This window comes from Anser anser, assembly GCF_964211835.1.
Source record: "Anser anser genome assembly, contig: HAP1_SCAFFOLD_122, whole genome shotgun sequence".
NCBI classification, from domain to species: Eukaryota; Metazoa; Chordata; class Aves; order Anseriformes; family Anatidae; genus Anser; species Anser anser.
This window is the reverse complement of record NW_028153782.1, coordinates 176151-191998: the sequence shown is the minus strand read 5'-3', so window position 1 is coordinate 191998 and position 15848 is coordinate 176151. Positions and strand designations below refer to the sequence as shown.

Genomic DNA, 15848 nt, shown 5'->3' with positions numbered 1-15848 from the left:
ATCAATGCTTTGTTTTAGAAGTGGTTGGTTTGGACAGAAACTGTCTTTATCATTTCTTTCCCCCCCAAGAATCACGTCTCTGCATCTCTTCAGACAACGCATGCTTCCCCTTTGGTGTTTCGTTTGATGGCATGGGGTTCTTGCTTGAAGGCATTTCTTTATGTAGGATCTGTGAATGATGAAAGTTATGAATGCATGGCTCAGTGTTTGATATTTGAGTGTTTCATGGAATAATGAATTAATTGTTTTAAACTGCTACAAATACAGTTTGCCCCAACTAAATGGCTGAACTGATTAGAGTTACAGAGTAATTTTCTCTAGTCAAAGACAAGGAAAGTTATCTTGATTTAGACTAACATGCATATAATTTATATAACACAGGTTATTTTTTCTACCGACTTTTTTTTTTTTTTAAACATGTAACAAACATGAGCACGTTACTCTATTAAATAGGTATTACCTATTTTGCATCCTGTACCCTGTCCTGTAGACTGTGCTACAACAATGCTAAGTTGTTTTTGTGTGTGTAGGTTCCAGTTACTTAAAACGTGCTTCTGGACACAGTTCTGGGCCTGATTTCAAAAACTGGATATAATAGATCACATTTCTTCATGAAATAGTGTTTGATAAAGTCTAGGTTGTAGCACAGTGAAAGCACAAAAATATGTACAGTATGCAGGACCACGATTTCATTGAAAAATACAATACTGACAGGAAACGTGAAAGATGCAAAGGAATCTAAGTACCTAAAACTACATGTAATAAATCATATGCAGACCATCAATCTGAAGGTGTATTCTTGATGCATCCTGCAATAGTGCTTCTCTGGAATTTTTAATATAAGAAATTTAAAATGATGAAAATTACTGCTTCTGAGGAAAGGCAAGCAAGTAATATGCAAGGTTCATTACTGTTATCAGATACTGCCCATTCCTGTCACAGAGTACGATCAAGATGGTGTAGGAGAAGCCCAGAGAGAGAAATCCTTTACTGAGAGGAATCTGAAGTATGCGTATTTGGTCAACGTACTTCATTCTTGCACCATTCAGCATGTGCTTTAAAGGAGTAATGAGAAAGGGGAATGAGTCTGAGCTACTGAGAGCAGGTCCAACATTTTGTAGAGTCAGACAGGGATCCTACAGGTAGTCTCCACATCTACAGAAGGCAGGCTAACACAGAGCTGAGGATGAAATCCATGGTATCGAGGGTCAAATTTCTGCCTCTTTATGTCAGTAGTAAACTTTGACAAACAAAGCAATAATGGAAATTTATGCTTTTCAGTGTAATCTCAGCATAGGTGATTTTGGAATTTCCTTTATACCTTGATCCAAGTACAAAGTAGTTCTGAATTTAACTAACTTTTTTTTTTTTTTTTTTTTTCCTGGCACTATTCTGTTTCTTTTCCTGTGTGTTGTGTGCATGTGTTATCAAAAACAGACAAACAAACAACAGAGTTACTAGCTATAAAAAGCTAATCAGAAACAAACAAACAAAAAGTTACTTCAGAGGCAATTATTTATTTTATTTATTTATTTATTTATTTTTTACGAATGGATAAAACATTCTGATGTTGTATCATTCTTAACTTGTTTTAATCCTTGTAGGTAACTGTTGGCTTTCATAATTTATTCATAAAATTTGTCAATATCCTGATCTCCTCTGTATGGATTTGCTAAACAGAGTTGCAACTTGAAAAAAACCTCTTACCTTCCTTTCTCAGGGTCAGTGTGGAAAATCAGATACTGAAATACGGGTTTACTACTTGTGAAATTACAATTTTGGAAAACGATGATCCTGGAGGAGTGTTCGAATTTTCTTCCTCTTCCAGAGGTCCCTACAGCATCAAGGTAGCTATCCGAGTAACGTCACTTAAACATTACAGACGACTTAGTTCTAACAGAGTGCTAGAAAAAGATTAATTTTATTTTTTTGCAGGAAGGGGAGTCTGTTGAGCTGCAGATTGTTCGCACTAGAGGAAGCCTCATCAGACAGTTTCTGCGCTACACTGTAGAACCAAGAGATAATAATGAGTTTTATGGAAGCACAGGAATTCTGGAGTTTAAGCCTGGTGAAAGAGAGATCATAATTACTCTACTGACAAGGATGGATGGGATTCCAGAGGTAAGAATTAATATTTTTCTCTCTTTAAATTGCATTCACATACATATTTGTTTGTCACTTACTAAAATATAGATGGTTTCACCTGTAAATACCAGCAATTTTTCTGTAACATTTGAAGGCTTTCTTTTTCTTAAGTGTGAGAAATAGATAGAGGAGGAGTGACTGAAAGGCCTATAAGATAGTCAAGCACCATATGAAAGCACTTTATATCAATACAAATCAGGTCTTGTCAGTCTTGCCTGAATATTCATTTCTCTGATATCTCTATTGTTTTGTAATCCCAGAAATCTGCACAATTTGAGGCATGTGTCTGTTGCTTTTCTCTTTGCTTTCTGCTTTTCTGTAGCTTGTTCCCTTTCCTGTGCATCAGCCATCCTGGATTCCATCAGGAAGTTTGCAAGGGTTTGATTTTACCACATTTATGTTAACATAAATTTTAGCTGCTGTGATTCAGCATTTTTTGCTGCCTTTACATGCACATTCCTATGCTGTATTTTGCATAAGCAGTTAGTTGTGTTTGTCTGATCCTGCTAATGAGCTGATCTAGGAGTAAGATGTCAGAAAGCCAGCTTTACAAAACATAAAGGTTTTAGGAAGGTTAATAATCTTTTTGTAGGGCCAGGTGGTCATCAGTCATGGATTGAAGGAGGGATGGAGGACCATATGATGAGGAAATCAGGGGATCACAGCAACTCCAACTTCAATTGCATAGGCTGCTGTAGAAATTCAGGTTTCTTTTCCCTACATACTCCAAAGAAAGGAGACATAAGAAGTCTGAACTCCACTACAGAAGCCAGGAACATAAGTTAATCTAGTAAAACTTAGGCACTAAAACAGCGGGTTATTTAATAGTTCCATTCCCAGTTTTTACTAGTTCATCAGCAGGCTGAGATAAAAGTATTTCCCTGCTTACAGCAGTATTATTAGACTAGGTAAGTCATCCTGCTGAAATGCTCAGGCAAAAACATACGAATTGTAGTGTCAGGACTAAAAAATAAGGAGGTCCTTTTATACTCTTCTATCTCCAAGAGTGGCCAAAAGCCACATACATGAGCAGGACATATATAATCACTTTCCTCCAGAATGCCATCCCAGCCTCCAATGGTGGGCAGTCCAAGGATGTCTGGAGTAATGGATGGTATCTTTGGGTGCCTTCAGATTTTCTTTCTGTTAATTGAAGCAGTTACGCTTTGAACGCAGGTAAGGTTTTAGCATCCATGACATTCTGTAGTACTGAACACCATTGTTTAATTGAATTGTATGTGAAGAACCAGTTCATGTGTGTTTCTTTACTGCTAACCACCAGCCAGTTTCACTGAGTTCTCCCCAGTGTAGAGTAATGCTGTTTTCTAGATAGATAAATGCAATATTTTTTTCTAATGTTCTCTGATACTTTTTTGAAAGTACCATGTCCCATTAGATTAATAAAGCCAGTTGATCAATTCTTTCTAAATTAGCATGCTGTCCATGGTTTAAAAATCTTTGCTTTACCTGTTACAAAGCCAGGAATCTTAAGAAGTCTTGGAGGAAAGAAAATTTACATTTCAGAGTGTGTTACAAACATTACTTGTGAAATTATGCGATTCTAAATTAAGTACACAAAATAAGTCCTTGCTTATAATAATAATAGACTTTTGGAGAAACTGATGCTTTTAGAGATAGAAAGTTCTCACAATTTCCTTTATTTGATAGCATTATACAAACGTTTATTGCATGTAGAATGTGTGTGATTTCATTTTAAGTTTGTATCCCTTTCTGCCTGATGGGGGACTGTGGACTATAGACCATTTTGTTTTTGATGTGGATGTTGAATATGTATTTTTGTTCTGACTGAGTTTCCCTCTTCTAGCTGGATGAGCTATATTCTGTGGTACTTAGTGGCTACAGTGAAATGCCAGGCAAGTTGGGGAATGCCACAATGGTCAATATAACCATTTTGAAGAATGATGATCCGCATGGTATCATTCAGTTTCTACCTTACGAACTAACAGTAACAATAAGTGAAAGCAAAGGAGAAGTCATCCATACCGGTAATTCCTTTTTATTAGAGTTACTTCTTTATCTGCTGTCTGCTTCTGCAAGTCTTATTTTCCCTGTTCTAGGATAACAGAAGTCTAGGAGACTTCTTACTAAAATCTCCACTCAGGACTTTACAGATTGGTACAATGCCAAGCAAGATGAGCAGCGGAGAGTGAAGTGGAGAAGTATGGGTGTGGAAAAACAGAGGGATTAACTGAGTAAAAAGGATTGCTAGAGAATTTTCCAGACAGGAGGGATGGAGTACTGATGTATGTGCAAAGTGCAACGTGGAGGTAGTAGCTCTGTTGGTGGAGAATGAAGAATGGGGTGTTATATAAGAGAAACATAGAGTTAAATCTTCCTATGGGTGATTTTAATTGATCTATTCAGTTATCAATTACTTTTACAGGCAAGAATTAACATGTGAAATTAAAGCAGTTTGCACTGCTTTAGTAATCTGTCTTTGTGTGTCCTTTTCTGTAGCACTCCAACATGTTACTGGTTTCATAAGAAGTGAAATTGGTTATTATTGTATTTCCTTTTTCTCAGTTTCAGATGTTTCAGATGTTCCTTTTTGATTTCTGTTGCTCTGAATATGCACACTGACTCTGTTTATGTTTTTTAGCTGTTTACAGAGTTGTAAGAAATCAAGGAAACTATGGAAATGTTAGTGTGTCTTGGGTTGTTGATCCAGCATGTACCAATGACGTCTATCCAGAGCAAGGGACTATTTTATTTGATAATCTGGAGTTTTCAAAAAATATCACCATTTACTCACTGCCAGATGAGGTAAACACTTTTACAGTGTTTTGGGGTGAGAATATGGGACAAAGAGTAAGTACTAAAACATTAGAGTATAAGGAGAAAAAAGGAATGTGTGTTTCTCAAGAGCCTAATAACTTGTAGGAAATATCAAAATACTTGGGTAGAACTGAGATAATGTCTGCAAATCATAGAGAAATTTCAGAAGCTGTGCATACCTCTAAACAAAAAAGGTAGAAGCTGAGAGTAATTGTACTGTGGTAAAGTTATAGGAAAGTTTGACTGAAACTCGTATCTTGATAACTGGAATCCTAATTTCAATCCTAATCCTATATGCTGATAAATTTGAAGTAATATAAGAAAGATTACACCTAATGATAAATAAATAAAGCTGTAAAAAAAACTACATGTATCAGAAACATAAAACTGGAAGGTAACTTTTGGGTCATCTGTGCAAGATAAAGAGGAAGGGACTTACTTACAAAAACTGTAGATGGATGATAATTTCTGTATAACTGTATGAATTATCATCCCTCTTGAGACACATAAGGACTGACAAATAAAAACAACACTCAGAAATCTCTGGCTTATTAATCCCCCTAACTTTTCATTTTAAATTCTTCAGTGTTTTGTATGCTAGAAATTAATGTCTTAATACTTTCAGGTGCCTGAAGAGGAGGAAGTATTCACCATCAGTTTATTCAATGCTACCGGTGGAGCCAGGCTGGGCAATGTAACCACTGCAATTTTACAAATAACAAAGAATGATGATCCCATTTATTTTGCAGGTTAGATATTATTGTTTATAAATGTGGAATACATACACTACCTAAAACGGATTTTTTTCACAAACCAGATCATTGCGAAATCGTAATCCCAAAAGAGCAAGTGGAAAAGCTCCCCAAACTTTTTTTTTTTTTTGTATTTAATTTATATTTGTTTCCTTCAGAACCTTCCCATTTTTTTGTGTGTGTCATTTTTCTCTTTGTTGATGTTGAGATCAGTTAGGAGGCAAGGTACAAAATATTCTCTCGTACCTGAATTATTTCCTACCTTTATCACATACATCTTATTGTTTCATTGAAGAGGAAGATCCTACTAGAGAGAATTAAGAAAACAGAGCAAATGCAAGCAACTCAGGCTTGAACTCAGACAGATTTGTTGCTTTTGTATTTTCAGAACCTGTGACAGTGAGTGTTCAAGAAGGAAGTGTTGCAAACTTTACAGTCCTAAGGAATGGATCTGCTGATGTCGCTGTTGTTGTCCAGTATATTACTGTTAATGGAGATGCAACAGCTGAAGAGGGAGACTTTGTTCCCAGTGGAAAGAACAGTGTCATTTTGTTTGATGTTGGAGAAAGGGAGCAGAATTTATCTGTGTATATCAACGATGATGATACCCCTGAAACTGATGAAACATTTTATATTATCCTTTTCAATTCTACAGGTAAGTCTTCCTTTTTTTTTTTTTTTTTTTTGCTGGCAATTTCTTAGTATCTTGGTCTTATCATAAAGCAATATTTAAATGCCAAGAATTATACGAATAATGTTTGCTTCAAGATTTTTATACAATAAATGCATACTGTGTTTGAATTTTCATCCTTAATTATTTTATTGGAAACAAAAATCAAATGATAGAGTTGATACTTTGCCTGCAAAAACAACTGGAGTGAAAGTCCCTTTTCAAATATAAATGCTCCAAATTAGATGGACTTCAATACAAAAACACAAAGCAAAAAAAAAAAAAAACAAAATTTAGTACCCAACAGTCTTAGGAAAAGAGGTATTCTTTTAGTTATTTTTTTCATGCTCCAGAGTGTATTACAAAACTACATGATTTTTGTAAAAACAAACAGAACTGCCATATTTTGGAGGAAGGGTATGTAATTGCTCTATTTTATTAGTAGCGAAAAGTATGCATACATTTTTTTCACTCTGAGACTATAGTTTTAAAAGGCTTAATTTGCAGAAAAATATATGTCACAATTTACCCAGGGGACCACCTCTAAAGAAAGGATTTATTACCTTAGAAATAACGTATTTTTGTTTATTTATTTATTTTTCAAAGTTTACACTTAAAAAGGAATGACCAAAATTATTCAGCCCATTCCTCACGTTTTTGAAATACATATCTTTTAGAATAAATTATCACTGTTATGTAATATACATGAGAAAATAAAAGTGAAGTATAAGAAATTCATAATTTTTCCAGAGCCCTAAGTATTTAATAAAGACCCTCCCCACACCTAGCTCCAACAAAACTCATGGTGTTGTGGGAGAGTCATTTGCAATTGTGTTATCAAATTTTAATTTACTGCCCTTCATTTTTTACTGTTCTCTAGTTGAGAGGTAATAACAGGCTCTGAATCTGCTGCAAATCTTTGCAATGCAAAGCAAAGCTGTATTGAATCAGCCATTGAAACCTGAGGGGCTGTAATTTAATAAAGCAAAGAAAGATGATGGCAATTAACCATCAGACTATACCTTCAGATTGTGTGACACGTTCTCAAAGTAAAATACCTACCAGGTATTCAATTCAAGATTAGGAAACCTAAAATTAGATTTCTTCATCTGTAAGCACGCTAAGCATCTTAGTTCTCATTACAGTCTCTGATGGTCTTAGTCTTTAGCAGTCGATAAGACTGAAGTGATTGAGGTCATGCTACAGTGGACACCCTGCGGCTGGCCTGTGAGTTTCTCACAAGGCAGCATTGATCTTGAGTTGAATCCTTCCCTGAACATTGGTAGCAGGCAGCCAGAGGTTGACAGGGAAAGCAGTAATTTGAGTATAAGGCAGCTAAGCTATTTCCCAAGGTCGGCTGGTATTCACTGTAGTACCCAGGTCTCTTATAAAATATCAGACTAGGGAAAGGATTAGACAAAACCATTCTTCTTCCTTCATAAGTTTTCTCTTTTGTTGTCTCTTTCTACTTTAATAACTTTCTTCAGGATCTACTGGTAGCTCCCAATACTACCCCATTGGGAACATATCATGGCTTTTCTCCTAGCACATGGGGAATGGGTATCCATAGCCTCCTTTTTCCTCTAAAATGAGCATCATATAGTTTTACAGCCATTCTAGAATCACTAAGAATAAAGAATATTTCTATACATATTCCTGAAAGCAAAAGTTGGTTTTCTTTCTATGATTGGTTACATACAGTGGCCTTGACTGTTCTGAAATTTTTTTGGGGACTGTTGTTCCTGAGAGAAAATACAAATAGAGGTATATGAAGTTAGAGGAATAAGCACATTGTTTAACGTGGAACAAAATTTAGTCGGACACTTTCAAAGAAGACAAAAAATGGGGTGGGTGTGGACACATTATGTTCATCTATGGACAATGCAATGGAGTTAGAATTAACATCCCTTAATATTTACCTGTACTAATATGCACACTGAAATCCTGCTAGCTTCCCATCTACATAATAAGAATCTTATGTTTCTTCCTTTTAGATATTCTTTGATATGGGAGTGAATAAACTCTTAGACATTGCTCATAGCTTGTATTTAGTTTAAATGCAATACTTTTCTTCTAGGTCTAAAGAAGGTCGGGGCTCTCTGAATACCTTACTCTTTTATTCTGTACCTCTGAATATCTTATTCTTTTGACTTGTCCAGATGATCAAACAGAAAATGTTACCTCACATAACAACTACATGCAAGGATACTGTGTAGTAAGAATCACATCTTCTCAGTTCATGTCATTTTTCCTGAAAATCTTACGTCTTGCTCTCTGGATGGTACACTACTTAAATACTTTTACTCTGATTTGCCTGCTGCTGAATACCTCAAATTCTGTTTTTCACTGACTTTTATAATTGTCCTTTTCTTTGTATAAAAGCAATTGTAGTGAGTAGAAAACATAATTGGATTTAGAGTTACCTACATTTCTGATTCCAATTTTAGTAATAATAATTGTCCTCTTTTTTAGGAGATACAGTTATCTTTAAGGCTGGAATGGCAACAGTTATTATTGAAGCAAATGATGATCCTAATGGAATTTTCTCTTTGGAACCTTTAGAGAAGCCAGTTGAAGAAGGCAAAAGTAACATTTTTTGGTAAGTAACGTTTAAAGAATATCTTTGCACTCTTTTGGAACTGGTGTATGTGGTACTTTATAAATAGCACTTTGATTAAATCAAATGCACAAGTGTGCATTGATAGAAGTGCACTATAGAAAAACAGTTTTACAAAATTTTGGATTAAATGATTTGTAATGTGTTGAAGACATCACCTGTAATACTATGGAGTACACAGTAAATATTAAAAAGTGCACAGAAGCTCATGTTGAAATGTAACTAAATAAGACTTCAGCATTGATGTTCTGTTATAATCTCAGGAACCTGTAGATACAGAAAAATCTCAATGATTGAGCACAATATAACCTAGGCTGACAGAAAAAGAAAAAAAACCACTCAACAAATAGCTAAATAAAACTGTGTGGCACTAGGTGGCTTTTTGTACCCATCTTTGAAATTTTCAACTGCAAACTACTGTATTCTTTCTTTCTGTTTTTGTATTTTTTTTTTTTCTTTTATCTGTTAATTACAGATTGAAATCTATACTTAAAGTCCGGATGTGACACTCTTCATTAGTCTGACCTTTGAAAGTATTTTCCTTTGTGCCACCATGATATATTGAAGAATTAGCAGGGTTAAAAATTGAATGCACTTGGCATCTCGCCTTGTTACATTCATTTCATAAATTTACTATGGGGTTTTAATTGGATGAAAAAATGATTTTTCGTTAAGAAATCTTGAGACAGGCTGTAAAGAGAAGTTAGGTCACAATAAATGCGATAGTGCAAATAGTTAGGGAAGAGGTTCTTCTTGCATTTAAAAAATCATCCTTTTTTTTTTGTCTGTTTGTTTTAAAGCCTTGAAGCAGATGCTTATGGCTGTGAATTGGTTCTTTATGCTTGTGTCAATACATCTGAAATATGAATAGTCTCAAGAAAAGAGGATATTAAGTTCATTGTGTGTTTGTTGTTGTGCTGTTCACTGTTTTGGGCTTTGTTGTTTTTTTGTCCTTTATAGTCTAATCTGCAGGATAATTTTTGTGGATTTGGTGGTGTTAAGAATATTGTTTTGATGTAAACATGCTTATATACAGGTGCTTTATGGAATTATAGGATACCAAGATCTCCAACATCTGAGGAACCTGCTCAGTCATCATTGATAAAATATATTTACTAGGGATCTGTCTCTTCCATACTGTCACTACTTTGACAGTTGTGTAGCATATAAAAAAGTGGTCAAAGTAGCATGTAACCAAACCACCGAAAACACAGAGGTTTTAATGAGGTAATTGGAGTTAGTGCAGCAGCGCTACACAGCTGGGATAGAGCACCCTGGTTAACGCCACAGAAGAAAAACCTTTGGAAGCAGAAACAACATAAATGTGTTGCTGTGGCTGGACTAGTTTAGCTGAACTAATTCTTCAACCTGATATAATCTATTTATAAGGCATTTTATGTCACCGTGCAAACCGACAGAAGCAAACTTCCTGTATGTAAGCGCACTCTTAATAAAGGCACTGTATGGGTCACTTTTTATTTGTAGTGCCTTTTTGAAATTAGTGTAATTGTGTTAGCAGATAGTTACCAAAAAAAAAAAAATCTTTTCATTTACTACGTTCTTAATCACAAATAACAGTAGATTTCTGAAAGCCGTAGAATGTAATTCTAATTTAATACAAGTGTAAGAAAAAGTTTAAGTAGACTTGATGACTGAAAGGAGAAACGTTTGTGGTTAAATGTAGATGATTCTCTTTCCTGTCTAAGAGTGTCCAAGTATATTAATTTTTAATGTTAACTTTCTGAACTATTATGCATTCATATTTATTATTATAAATTGGAATTACAAGACACAGTGATGTGTAGCTTCACAGTAGTATTCTGCATGGACCTGCGTATGCTACTTCTGTTTTCTAAAGTACGTATTCCGGGAGTAGAATTGTACTGCAAAAGTGGTTGCCTTTAAAAGGAAGGCTTCATGGAACAGTTGTAGTATATTAGCATTTTACTTTATATTACATAGTATATTACTTCTTACTGTAAGGAAGATTACAGTAAAAGGAGTCTCCACATTTTCCTTTTCTACTCAACGCTGATGCATGCCTGCCAGGACTCTCATTCTTTCTGTATCACTGAACAGGATTTTGAGACACAGAGGACACTTCGGCAATGTTTCTTTGACCTGGCAGTTGTTTGATAATAACTCTGCACTGAAGCCAGGAGAAGAATTCTATGAAACTTATGGGACTGTGTGCTTCATGGATGGTGAAAGGTCGAAGTCAATAACACTACGTGCCATTTCAGATAGAATTCCTGAATTCAATGAATTTTACATTCTAAAGTTGGTGAATGCTTCAGGTATTGTCTTCCATATCACCATTTCCTTCATATCTGGTAGAAAAGAGTTATGTTTAATCAATCAAAAAGAAACCAACACTAGAAAGAGCATTGCTTTGAATCATGTCTTGATATCCTATGCTTTTCTGGTAAGGTTTTAGGTCTTATTTTTCATTTAATCTTGATTTCCATATATAGAGAGTTACTCAGTTCCCGAATTACTGTTAAACACATTTTGGTGATCTGAACTTTAAAAGGGATGCCTCTTGGTTTTTGAAATTAAACTTCTTAAAGTTCAGAAGTTTCATTTCAAAAACCAAGAGTTCTGAATTTCAGATACATAGATCTCCATGCACAAAATATAAAACAAAGATACTAACAAAGAAATAACAAAGGTATTAAAGGTTATGTGTGTCTACCATAATAGAGGTTGCTTTTTTGTTTGTTTGTTTCCCTAGAGGAGGTAAAATACTTGTAGTTACCACTTCACATGACTTAAATTACAACTTTAAATTGCTACTGGACACATTTCCTAATCTGGATTAATTCCACTTTAGTACTATTCATGGTCTTCTGTGCTCTGATACAAGTGAAAATGTGTGTTGGCCTTTCCTGTAAGTGAAGTCCATACGGATGTACAAAAGATTTCCTGCTTATAACAGGTAGATCACTGTACACTTTGAACACGGAGATTCTCCATTCACAACATGATCTTCATATCATGAATTCTTACTGTGCAAAGATAGATGACTAACACCAGGACTGGGCAGCAGTTTTAACACACAACTGGTTACTGTTTCTGCAAGGTGTATGTACTTCTGTATCAGAGGCAACAGGCAAGATTTTGCCATTCTCTATTCCTGTAAGTCTTTGAGCAATACAAGAATTGAATTTGGCCCCCATGCTTATCAAACGAATCAAAGGTAACCTACCTTATTGGCTAATTAAGAAAAGATGGACCTTGTCATGTTTCACCTGAAAGACATCTGTGTGTTTTACAGCTGAAAAATAGCATGTGGGTTTGTTTTCTACTGAAATTACATCAGCACAGTGTTTTAAGAATAATACAATTAACCTATGTAATTTTCAAGTTAGATCATTTGCTATAAGTCCAGAGGATCTTAAAGGAGGGTTTGAGGTTTTTTTAGAAACTTGTTTTATTAAAAAAAAAAAAAAGTACTTTGAAACTTTTTTCTGAGTGTGTTGTTTAATCATTAACTTTTACTCTAACTTCTATTACGCAGGTGGGTCTCCTGGTCCTGGTGGTCAGTTATCTGAAACCAGTCCTACTGTAACTGTCATGATCCCTTTCAATGATGACCCTTTTGGAGTGTTTGTTATAGATCCAGAGAGCCAGGACAGAGAGATAGTGGAAGATACTCTTTCTGAAGATGACCTTTCCTATATTACGGACTTCACCATCTGGAGACAGCAAGGCACCTTTGGTGTTGTCCGACTAGGTTGGGAAATACTGTCTAGTACCTTCCAAGCTGGACTGCCATCAATGGTAGATTTCTTGTTGCTTGGATCATTCCCAAGCTCAGTACAATCACAGCCCCACATGAGGCGCCATCACAGTGGAACAGACGCTCTGTATTTCAGTGGAAAAGAGGATGCATTTGGCATTATCGGTCCTGAATACCCATACAATGGAAATAATGCAGTAACCAATTTTACATTTTCAGCTTGGTTAATTCCTAATGTCAGTACAGATGGCTATATAGTTGAAAAGGATAACGATAATGGGACTTTATATTATGGTGTGAAAATTCAGACAAATGATTCTCATGTTTCTGTAGTGCTTCATTATACAGCATTAGGGTCCAATATGACATACATGGCTAAAACATCAGTCATGAAATACCTGGATGAGAATACTTGGCTTCACGTTCTGATTACTCTGGATGAAAGTATAATTGAATTTTACGTTGATGGAATTCTAGTTCTGGGAGGAATGAAGAGTCTAAAAGGAGAAGCAATTCTTGATGGTGAGCCTTTGCTATTTTTCTCCATATATAAAGCTCTGAAATGCATAGTCTAGCCACTTCAAAGGTGGAAGAAATACACTGAAATGATTATATCTGTTAAGTTAATTGAAAGGAATGGATAAGAATTCTTTGAGGATTTTCAGAAAGCCTATGGAAATTGTGTGAATGTTCTAAAAAATTCAAACTGCTGCGATGTTGAGTGAGAGTAGAGGACTATTAATTGTATGGTGTACTATTTTATTTCTGCTTTTAAAATTCCAGGTTGAAGTTTAAGAAATCAAATTTTCCATTTGTAAAAAGAATAGTACTTCTGCAATTAGTAATTTCCATCACACTTGCAGTACTGTAGCTAAGCTGAGAGGCTGAGAGGTTTTTTTTTTTTCCCTCCCTCGGTTTCTAGAACAAATATATGTGAAATGCAATTATGCTTTTATTGCTAGAAGGATATGTCTGTGCTGTAAATTTTCTTTATTAGTGGGGATGGCGTGTGTCTGGGGATAATGCAATAGTAAGGCAAGTATGTCATCTCTCTCCGTTGAATGTTGGGTAATACACAGTGGTGTGCATAGCAGCCCAGTTTTTCTCAGCATCCTCCACTTTGTGCCCTGGGACTTTTATCAGTTCCTGTGGTTGCTCATCTCTACAACTGCCACTCAGTGTCATATGTATGACAATACACTGAAGAGCACAGCTTTTTTTGTTTGTTTGTTTTCTTTCGTTTTCTGAAAGGCAACTGAAAACAGCTGATGTGTGTGTTTTAGCACAAGAGCATAGCATGGCACAGAATAGGATAGAGTAGGAATGAATATGAGGCAGCTGTGATCCTATAGTTTGGAGACAGAGAAATATAAATGCTGTTGTAAAAAGAGTTTGGAATTTGCATGGAATTACGGTGTGGTGGATGAAATGGATGTCCAGAAGGGTTAATGCAGTAATCATGAGTATCATCAGAATGGATCAGCTGCCCTAGCAGAGGGAAACAAAGTAGGATTTGTTCAGCAAAACAAGGGCTAAAAGGGGTTGCAGTTCTGCTCTGAAAATCTGTGGAGGAAAGAGGGAGCCTCAAGTCTCTAAGACTTATAAAAATGAGGGATGATGATAATGTGCTGCTAGAACTAATAGGATGAAAAACTTGGACAGCATAGGATGGAATTGTTTGGCCTGTGAGGACTTACCTGTAACATTGAGATGAGGCTCAAGGAACCTCCTGATTTTGGATCTCAAGATCAATATGATTCCTCATCCAGGGACAATGAACAGTTTACCATTGGTTTTTAAGAAAAACAGGTAGTCAGTTGCTGACTGTTTCATACAAATACAATAACATGAGAAAAAATTATAATTTCCTTCTCAGGTCCAGGAATAGTAAGAATTGGAGCAGGAATCAACGGCAGCAGTAGGTACACAGGGTTAATGCAGGATGTAAGGCTTTATGAGCGTAAGTTGACACGAGCAGAGATCTATGAACTTCATGCAACTCCTGCAAAAAGTGATGTCCACCCTGTCTCTGGGTATTTGGAGTATTGGCAAGGAGAGACCAATAAATCATTCATCGTGTCTGCAAAGGATGACAAAGAGGAAGAAGGAGAAGAATTATTCATACTAAAGCTCATTTCTGTGCGTGGTGGAGCTCGAATTTCACAAGAAAACACCACAGCAAGATTAAGAATACAGAAAAGTGATAATGCTAATGGTTTATTTGGCTTCACTGGAGCATGTATCCCTGAGGTAAGGTGGTCATAATGGAAATTGTAGGTGATATTTCAGGCACAGAAAGCTAAATGGCAGGACCAAGTGACCTGAACAAACCCTAGATTTTGCAGTGTTTGCTTTTGTGGTTAAGCAAAGTTTTCCTAGGATTTGGAGATGCATATGTTCTGTTAATACAACCTCAGTTCCACTGGGATTTACTATATAATTTTAAAAAACTAAAGAAAAAAATGGTTAAGAAAATTTAGTTTACTATATAAACTGAAGACTAAGGCTTAATTTTTTTTTTCTAGAAAAATATTTTACCTTCACTTCTGTTACATTTGAGTTACCAGTTAAAATGTAAGATTTAATTCTCTGGTTTTTTTTTGAGAATGGATTATTGCAAAGATTTTTATTTTAGTTTTCTGTGTCACATGATGTGTTTGAGATAATTTTACTAGAGATCATGCAATGACAAAGTGTTATGGATTTTTCCACCTTCATTTGCTGTCATAAACTAAGTTATAATTTGCATATGTTTGATGTCAGTTGGTTGATTTAGTAGTGGTTTTTTTTGTTGTTTTAGTTTTAACAGATGAAATCTTTTTTCAGTGGTATCCATTCTATATGCAGAGTGTAAACTTGCTACTTTTTGAGGAGGCTTGAAATAAACATAAATCATTCTTTACTTCTTTAATCAATTATAAGGGGGAATAACATGATAGCTATCTCTACTGGTATTGGATTATTTTGTGGAAAAAAAAATTTAATATAGTTTTCATTTGGGAACTCTTATGAGCTTTAATTACATTCTTTTTTAATCAAAGTGCTTATGATGTTTTTAAAATAACTGTCTTGCCTGAGTGATACTAGTTTTCAGTTTGGTTCAGTTTGCTTATTGTGTGCCTACCA

At 35.4% G+C, this 15848-nt stretch overlaps 1 pseudogene across 1 annotated transcript in view; it reads left to right on the top strand.

Annotated features, from left to right (window-relative positions):
- LOC310891475 (adhesion G-protein coupled receptor V1-like) overlaps positions 1 to 15848 on the top strand; it is an 87315-nt pseudogene that overhangs the window by 31175 nt on the left and 40292 nt on the right. The window contains exons 19-28 of the transcript in view: positions 1721 to 1847; positions 1936 to 2121; positions 3971 to 4151; positions 4766 to 4929; positions 5567 to 5690; positions 6082 to 6348; positions 8836 to 8962; positions 11060 to 11277; positions 12501 to 13244; positions 14599 to 14972. The product of the transcript in view is annotated as an adhesion G-protein coupled receptor V1-like (transcript). The remainder of the gene's footprint in view (positions 1 to 1720; positions 1848 to 1935; positions 2122 to 3970; positions 4152 to 4765; positions 4930 to 5566; positions 5691 to 6081; positions 6349 to 8835; positions 8963 to 11059; positions 11278 to 12500; positions 13245 to 14598; positions 14973 to 15848) is intronic.